We start from the raw sequence: 10,366 nt of genomic DNA, 5'->3' as shown, positions 1-10,366 counted from the left end.
CAAAATCCTAGGGGACGAATCGATCATTCCGCTGCCAGCTTCCCAACAAAATTAAATGCGGAACTTTGACGGAAACGAATCGAAGAGTTCGAGAAATATGAAAAGAAAATGTATATTTTTTGTTCTTTTCTCTTACGAATATTCAAATGCCCGTGGTTCGATCGTCAGTTAATTACGCCTATTTATTTATTTATTTAAATAAAAAAATAATATTAAGTAAATAATAAAATATAATATTGAATTACAATTTCTATAATATTACCAAAGAGAACCTGTACCTATTATGAGATATCAAACAAAAACCCTGTTACAAATAAAAAATGACAAATGCTGCACAGTTAAAAAAACTGTGGAACAATTTAAAACAAAGGTGTCTTTTTATACAATGGTTTAAAGTATATATTTTTCCTCTCTACAGTAGTCATGGCGGCACTTGAGCCAGACAGACAGCCACTTAACCGATATAGGTAAATAGGGATGTGACGTAAATCAGGTAAGAACGGTTAAAATACTGTTAATAAACAAGATTAAACAGGCTTAAACAAGATACAACCGCTTTAAAATAGAAATAAGCAGGTTTGAACAAAAAATGAACAGGTCTATTGTTTTAAGCTAAAAGCGGTTCAAACCTGTTTATTCTTGTTTATGAATGGATTTTAACCATTCTTACCTGATTTACGTCACACCCTTATTTACCCATCTTGGATATCTGGCTGTCTGTCTGGCTAAAGTGCCGCCATGACTACTCTCTATGTATTTGGAATGTCTTGAAAAGAACTTTTCAGTTTTCTTTGGAGTTTCAATTGACACCTCTGTATTTGATACGAATTTTTGCGGACTTGTGGGGCTTTTCTGAACTTAATTTGTGATTTATTATTTGTTCTCAACTGGTTTTCTTCAAGAGTAGGAAATCTAGGATATTGTGTCAGGACTTAAATTAACAGTGACATTGTTACGAATTCAAAGTTAGTTCCTAGTCTTACCAAGATTTAATTTGTTACTGTTTGATGATATAAATTGTGTGTAAAGGTATGCCGTATGATTTTACCTCAATGAGCTATACACCAAGTTGTATTAAATAGAATAAAATTATATAAGGATTCTTGCCACTTAACTGCTTATATAGAAATTTAATTCTACGCTGTGTTTGTCATAATGTAGATCAACCTGATCTAACTACCGGTTTCGGAGCCCTACTCCATCATCAGGTGTGCTTGGGCAGATCCACAAAATGACAACCACAGCGCAGAGATAGTTAATTCCGACTTGTTGGAAAGTGTCGGTTAGATATTAAGTCCCCAACGGGAGATAGCGGCCTGCGTGCAATGGTAGTACTTTCGTACCACCGGGGCGCAACTATAGAAAAAAAAGAATGGTAAAAGGCTTTTTTTCAGGCAAGCCAAATTATAAAATAGAAAACAAATTTCTTGCAGTATAGGTATATAATAAAATTATATAAGGATTCTTGCCACTTAACTGCTAACCGAAACCGGTAGTGAGAGCAGGTTGATCCACTTTATGACAAACACAGCGTAGAATTAAATTTCTATATAAGCAGTTAAGTGGCAACAATCCTTATATACTTTTATTATATACCTATACTGCAAGAAATTTGTTTTCTATTAAATAGAATGATACCTATATAATATAAATTTAAACCAAGATTTTAAAATTTTGGAAAAAGTAGTAACGCGGTAAAAATATTACGGGACAAAGATGAACGCGCGCAGATTCGACCAGTAGTCCTCAATTGATAAAAAAGAAACAAACCTTAAAATATTGAAGTATTATCTGTAGTGCGGAATATGCATTTTATCAAAAGAACATTTTTTTAGTCCCTATGGAAATTAGAATTAAAAATCGTTTCGCCAAACGATGTTCCTGTCGTTTCCAGTCCTTTTTTCATTCCTCTAATATCCCTAGGGATCTTATCCTTTATGCTCAGAGTACATTACTACAATAAGTATAGAAATAGTCCCTGAAAAAAAGCTGAATGCAAAAAAGCGATTCAAAATAAAAATATATCTGCGGTGCTTGTCAGGTAGAGTTCCATTCCACATCTGTACTTTTTAGAGAAAGTATATATTTAAATAATTATAATAAAGAAACGAGCAAAGAAAAAAGGCATATATAATAAGGTTGGCAGATCAAATAGTGTAATTGATTGAGTAATAGTATTGCCGATGCAATTTATTTACTTTAATAACAAAAAAAATAAAATTAAATGAATTTGTGGGCAGTGAAGCTGCCACATATTGTATTAAGAGTTGATGTCTGTTCGACATCTTAAATTCACGAAGTCCGTTTGCAAAGGGACTAAAATCACCTTTAAGGATTAACAATGAAAATATTTGGAGACCAGTTTTAGAAGAGAGAGTAGATTTTCTATTAAGATGTAATGATGTAGGAGGTGGATGGACTCAAAGACCCCTTTCATTGGATTTACCATTACGGTTTTATCAGTTATGGGTAACTTTGATGTATTAAAAACGTATCCTAGAACCATTTGGAGATGTGTTTTTATTTAATAAGGTTGGTTCTTCTATAAAAATGTTATATTATATACTTATGTTTATATTTTAGAAGTAGAAATTGCTGGAATAACAATCCGACGTGCTTACTTGTAATTTATCTGGACCTTTCCTCGACTACTGTTAAACACAGAAACTCCACATGATAAAGGAAATTGCAAAGTTTAAATACAACAAAACTGTGCCTAGTACAAAGTAGCATCAAGAGTAGAAATTATCGGTATTTCTTTATATAGGAAATATGGCTATGAACCTAGTGATCAATTACTTCATCATGATTATAACATAACAAATATTATTGAATTAAATAAATCTAAGCCTAATAGTGTAACATGCATAAGTGTGTATGTGATGAAAATGTTAAATAAAAACTATAAATGTAGAAGCCGTTTAGAGTTCAGAATATAAATTATTAAGAACAGGAGAGGAAAACCTCAAGGGTTGTCTCTTATACCTGCTAATAGTTCTTTATATAGAACATATGGCTATGAACCTAGAGATCAATTACTTGATTATGATTATAACATAACAAATTATTGAATTAAATAAACCTAAGCGTAATATGGTAACATAGGTACATAAGTGGGTATGTGTTGAAAATGTTAAATAAAACTATAAATGTAGAAGTTGTTTAGAGTTTAGGATGTAAATTATTAAGGACAGTACAAAAACTATACATGTAGAAGCTGTTTAGTAGGATGTAAATTATTAAGAACAGGAGAGGAAAACATCAAGGGTTGGTAATATGCCTGCTGATAGTTTTTTGATATAAAAAATATGGCTATGAACCTAGAGATTAATTACTTGATCATGATTATAACATAACAAAAATGATTGAATTAAAGAGACCTAAGCAGAAATTGTAACATACATAAGTGGGTATGTGATGAAAATGTTAAAAAAAAACTATAAATGTAGAACTTGTTTAGAGGGATGTAAATTATTAAGGAGAGGAAAACCTTAAGGGTTGGTAATATGCCTGCTGATAGTTTTTTTACATAGAAAATATGGCTATGAACCTAGAGATCAATTACTTGATCATGATTATAAGAACAAATTATTGAATTAAATAAACCTAAGCGTAATATTGTAATATACATAAGTGGGTATGTGATGAAAATGTTAAATAAAAACTATAAATGTAGAAGCTGTTTAGAGTTTAGGATATACATTATTAAGAACAGGAGAGGAAAACCTCAAGGGTTGGTAATATGCCTGCTAATAGTCTTTTATATAGAGAATATGGCTATGAACCTAGAGATCAATTACTTCATCATGATTACAACATAACAAATCTGATTGAATTAAATAAACCTAAGCTAAATATTGTTACATAAATAAGTGGGTATGTGATGAAAATGTTAAATAAAAACTATAAATGTAGAATGTAGAAGCTGTTTAGAGTTTAGGATGTAAATTATTAAGAACAGGATAGGTAAACCTCAAGGGTTGGTAATATGCCTACTAATAGTTCTGACACAGTATTGTCGTATTCTGTTTTCAAAATCAGTACGAACAGTGATCGGCATATTACAGCACTTACAAATCGTAGTGTTGATGACGTTACCATGACAGTACCAAAATTTCAATTTTACAGAGTTTTAAAAAACATAAATTTAAAGATATTCTTCAGCACGCGTCTTGGTTACAATGTTATATTTGATATCCGAGACCATATTTAATCTTTGCAAGGCCCACAGAAAGCTTAACCCCTACGATTAAGGAAGAAACACACATTACACGATTGTCATATCTCCGCCAACTCGAGCACAGCCCATCCTTTTCTCGAAGGTATTCGGCACTTTTCACCACCCTGTTTCACCAACTTCTTTGTTGATAAAGCAAGAATATTAATTTTCACTACACATGAGGACATACCCCATAGTTTATAAATTATCCTTTGTCAAATTTCTTTAATTTCAACATTGACTCGCATCATCAAATTTCTAAGGTACTTCTATAAGAATTACAAACTTCAAATTTTGCTTAGGTAGCTTTAAGCTTCTAACCAAAGGAAAAAATGAAAAATCTCGAAACATCCTTATGGATTAAAATCTATAATTCATTCTATGTTTTTGATGGGATCGGAAATAATATTACCTTAGGCCGAAAAACTTCTTAAAGAAAACCGTAAATAAAAAATATATTTGCAATTTGTATAGGCTGAATAAGCTAATAGTTTTAATGAAAAAGTAAACCTATAAGCTGTATATTAAACCTTTTTATATATTTTACAAGCTGTAAAGCCTAGTTAATAATCCCTTAAAAATAAATAAAAAACATACAAATACATCGGGTCGGTCTCCAGAGCATCACAAAAACTTTATGTGTAGAACGTAACTCCGATACAACAACAGTAAAGTTTTAATTTTTATTTCCGGACGATACGAACTGAAAATTATTTGCTCTCCGGAATGATTTCCCTGGAAATTTCTTTTCTCCGGAACCAATAAAAACGACGGAATCAGATCCGGGCGCCATCCATATCCGGTCTTATCGATATGGCCGCCGCTGACCATAAACACCGGATGTGACGACTTTTGGGGAGCAAATTCTAAAAAAATATACGCCTGAAGCTACGTTCTCAGTTTTTATGATAGCTCTTACTAAAATCAAAACATGCAACATCACAGAATATATTTATATAACATTATGAAATAGAACAAAACAATTTTTTTGAAGTTACAGGAGTTATGCAACGAAAAACTGCTAACACAGTGCCGGTGCCGGATAGTGCTTAGTGTGCATGTTGCGAACCTTCTTGTTCTCTAAGAGACAGTTTTATATTCAGACAGATATTTGACTTTAAGTAAATTAGATGTAAGGTAAAGTGGGGTAAGTGCAAAATCAGGGTAAGAGCAATCACAAGTTATTACTCGAAACTTGTTCAGAATTACTATCCTTATTGTACATAAAATTCATTGTTTGGGAAGCACTGATTTTTATAGAAATGAGTTGAGCTGTCAAACGCCATCTGCTCTTTCAAAGTGATAGGTTAAGTCCGGCTCCCGAATAAAGCTTGATTTTCATGCATCCGTTGTCCGACGATCCGATGATATGATAGTAATTTTATTGTTTTTTAAAGGCTTCGATTGGTTAACCGTTTCTAACCAATCGAAGTCTCTAAATTCAACCAATAAAATTAATATAGTATCATCGTGTCGTCGGATAACGGATGCATGAACAAATAATTGTTATTAAAACAAATATTTTTGTTATTGTGTAGTTCCATTGTTAGAAGTAGTGAGCTAGTATGTGTGTAATTTGGTTATGATTAATCATTTATTTAAAAAATTCGCAGATTTTGCAACATGCGCAACCATCATAGGCGTATTGAAAATACCAGACACAAAAGTCGGCGGTGGTCTGCAATCACCTGTTTTTTACATTTTATATTAACTTGTGACGTCATTTGGAAGAGCTCAATAGAAATATAAAAGAACTAGCTGTTTGGAAAGCAATTTGACATTCGTGACGTCAGCACTCCGGCAGTCTACGTATCACTAATTGCCATTCGCAAATATATTCCAGATACGTATAGTGAACAAGTGAACCGTTCGCAACGTTAAATAATTTTGATATTTGATTTTTATCGTGATGGCTTTTTATAAAAGTGAAGAATTTAGTAAGAAAAATATTAATGATGGAGATGAACGTGTACGGATTCATGAATGGTCACGATCACGGTCACCACACTATAGAAATGTGAGGTATGTATGTATATATACTCGTATATATAGAATTAATGGCATTAATTTGCAATAGCACCTCGAACCCACAGTTTCATTATGGAGCCACATTAAACCAATCAGAGTGAGTATTATGTTACCGTAAAAGCCCGAATATTGGTTAAACGTAGGGTTACCCACGTAGGAGCCCGAAATATGCAAAAAATGTCACTTTAGGTTAAGTTTAGATTAGACCTATATTTTTATTAATGCAAAACCAACTAAAACCTAATTCTAATTTAACCTAAACTCACTCCCTCTTTTGCATATTTCGGGCTATTACCTGGGTATTTCTAGGTTTAATCAATATTCGAACTTACGGTGTAAATTTATGGACAGTCCATAAATTTAAATTCGCCGTACAAAAAATAAGTAATAGTTACTGTAGATAAAAATAAATTAAAATATAGTTCCACGATAACTTAGTTTGCAGCTTCTTTTCATCATACCTAGTAAAAACCCGTCACAACCACTACTCATAGTATTTTTAAACGTATTTTAACATGTATTTTTAAACATCATTATGAGATTTAAATCATAGGTGCCCATAATATGAGTAGCGGTATCGACGGTTTTTTGTTATGATGAAAATGTTGTGTGATATGAAAAAGCAACAAAATATATTATCGATTGCAGCAACTATACCTAATACCTAGTTTACATTCAGTATGTCCATTTAATATAGAACATATGCATGCATGCATGATTTTTAGCTATGCATGATTTTAAAAATTTGCTACCATTATATTTTGATAGTTGAGTTTTTTTTGAGAAATTATTTGTTAGCTTCTTAAACAAAACAGACTCATAATAATTCAAATCTTTATCATCCAAGACTTCCAAGAATTATAAAGTAATCTCACGTCAAAATTTTTTAAAATTATTGCATGCCTTAAATGTTTGCAAAGTTAACAAAAATATGTCTTTGATTACCTGCAATTAATATATTTGGTCCAATTTATCAGTTCTGCATCATATCCGAAATTCAGATTGTGTGTGACACAACGAAGAGTCAACGTGCAACGTGAACGATAAGAAAATGGCAAGTAAAAAAATTTGTAAAGTCTTAATTACTAATTACACTAATCACACGTTCTCTTGAGTTCTCCTGCCTAAAATCTATATTGCCTTCCCTAAGATTTTAAATATAAATGTTTGAAACTCATACAAGTTTACCACAATTTTATTGTGAAATCATACGGGCTATAATCATTAATATGACTATATTAACAATACTTAAATCAAAATTTATTTGAAGGAATGCTACTGTATTACAATAATTGTAAAACAAGTATGTAATAATAACTCGGAATAATTATTAAAAACTGCTCATCTTGTTATAGATGTCCGCGTCTTGTCTCTATTATTTTATTAGCCGTTTAGCTATAGTTTGATTTCAGATAATGCAGAGTTTAATGTGCCATTTGTGTTTTTTATAGGAATTATTATTTTTAGCATATTTGGTATACTCTATGAAGTTATTTTTAAGTGCTCCTGTCCATTTTTCAATTATTAAAGTGCCTTTAGATACAATTAAAATTAATTAATTGGTGTATAGTATTTGTATTATGGGTTTGTTTATTTTTTATGAAATTAATTTTTTTCCTATTAAAATAAACATAGCTTACTAAATCACTAGCTAGCCATTTTTAAATACAGGATGTTAATTAAGTATCTGGCTAAACTTCAGGAGGCGATTCTTTGAGTGTTTTTAAGGTAAAAAGTTCATATAAACATGTGTCCGGAAATGTATAATTTTAAAGATACAGGGGTGTCAAGGTGTTTTCTAATAGACCTTTTTTATTAATATCCCAAACATCCGTTGGCCGATTTTGTTGAAATTTCGCCATGTTGTGAACTTTGATAAGTTTACAACAATATTTATACGATAAAAACTTATCCCAATAAATATTTGGCACCGCCTTGAATTCATTTGTTTTACGTTGGCGGTGGAAACCATGCAAGCTTTTTCTTTGTCCTAAGTTGTTAATTAAAAAATAATTATCATATAAAAAAATATAGGTCCTAATAGCCTAAATTTTATCAAAATATATCAGCAGATCCGATGAGAACCGAATTATTATATGTTTTGGAACTTAATGATTTAATTAATTATTCCCTTTAATGCATCGATTGTGCGCATTATCCTACGCGCCAAGAAAAAATATTGCATTAGTCTAAATTTATTATTTATGTTAGGTATTCCGCTCTTTCACGTATAATTTGCCCCCTGCTTCTCATACGGAAAGACTTAAATTATAATAGCCCAACTGTACTTAACAACCCATGTCTTGACGCATATTCTTTTTTATAATAATATCGGCTTTCCCAGACTAAATATCCATATCCATAAAATAGTTGGCCCACACTAATAAGACCTCATTTCGGCCTTCGGACGGCCTTGCTCTATTCAGCTATCGAGTTACGTGTTGACAAGTTGATTAGGCAGGTTATTGAACTCCATGTCGCCTCTAGCATGTCGTTTTTTCAAAGATGGGTCCCATATAAACGCGGCCAGAAGTATTTTCAATACTAAAAAGTAATGTCATGTGATTGCACTTGTCCCAGAAATATTGCAGTCAGGGAAAGAGCAATCACATGTGATTGGAAAAGGGCATTCAGTTGGTCGCTCTTTCCCCAAGTAAATATTTGTTATTTATTTCTAGAGATCCAAAAAAGCTGGTCAGAAACTATAAAAAAATGTACTCGTGGGAGTGGATACTCCCAAGATGTTGACATCGCCGTTCAGCAAATTAAGAGAGGCTGTATAAGCACACGACAAGCTTCCGTTGTATACAAAATACCATACAGTACCCTAAACTGCACTGTTACGGGTAAACAACGAGCAAAGAGCAATACTGGAGAAAGGCCACCAGCTTTGCGGTTGGAAGATGAAAAGAAATTTGCGGAATACCTGGTTACGCTTGAAAAATGGGGGTTTGGTCTAAGTCGGCGAGAAGTATTCAAGTGCATTTGAAAAATTCGTTACTCTAAACGAAATTAAAACACCGTTTCGTTTAAACAGACCTGGAGAAGATTGGTTCTTAGTATTTAAACGTCAACATAACTTATCGATCAAGAAACCACAATCAGTAGAATATGCGAGAAAAAAACGACTGACATCTAAAACAAAAGTCGTCAGAAAAAGAGGAAAACCGTCCTCACGAATAACAGGTGGCAGTCGTAAGGAAAATATTACTTGGTTAGCAGCAGCAAATACTGCTGGAACAAAAGCAGCACCTTTGATCATTTTTAAAGGTTTGAATGTTTAGGTGAATTGGCTGGCGACACTGATGAATGTTACCCAGTCACAGCTTATGCTGCCAGTGTTAAAGGACATCTGAAATGTTAGCCAATTATTCGAAAAAATCTTAATACCATCTTTGGGAAGTGAACGACCTATTTTAGTACTGTACGACGGCCACGCCACTCATGTAACGTTAGCAAGCCAGCATAATATTGCAATTCTAAAACTACCTGCTCACACGAGCCATCTACTACAGCCATTAGATCTGGCTGTTTTCAAATCATTTAAAAGCAGTTGGGACGCTAATTTAGTTAGAAAGAAATATATTTTATGATAAAAATAGACAGATGTCACGGAGTTAGATAATATATAATAATCAAGACTTTCTAGAAGGGTAGTCAGAAGATTTATTTACCTCAACATCAGCAGTCATCAGCATGTACATCAACACCTTGGATTTTAATATATTTTTAAATATTACTATTGTTAATAAACAGTAATATAGTATCACGTATTAGTATTTGAGCGCTACGTAATCAATCCGCTCGGTGGCGCCACTATCACTCGGCTACCAGAAATATGGGCTATTTTCTCCCTTCTGAGAGCGCAAACCCTCAGCCAATATAAAATCTTGCAACTCCGCTTGAAAAAGTATTATATTATAGTATGCTATGAACCTTCAATTTCAGAAGACCAGTGTAGTTATTATTTATATTTGATATTAATATTTATGTGGTAGGTTCCTGCTTATTAAAGAACTAGCCCACTTTGAGTAATTTGAGAACGCAGCTTCGCTCTGGTAGAATCCATTGCCTGTCTATGCACCTAAAATATTCACGACCCGGCTTTTGGGAATTGTA

The sequence above is a fragment of the Sitophilus oryzae genome, unplaced genomic scaffold (genome assembly GCF_002938485.1).
Source record: "Sitophilus oryzae breed Bouriz unplaced genomic scaffold, Soryzae_2.0 scaffold_1449_pilon_pilon, whole genome shotgun sequence".
NCBI classification, from domain to species: Eukaryota; Metazoa; Arthropoda; class Insecta; order Coleoptera; family Curculionidae; genus Sitophilus; species Sitophilus oryzae.
Note: the sequence above shows the minus strand (reverse complement) of the source record.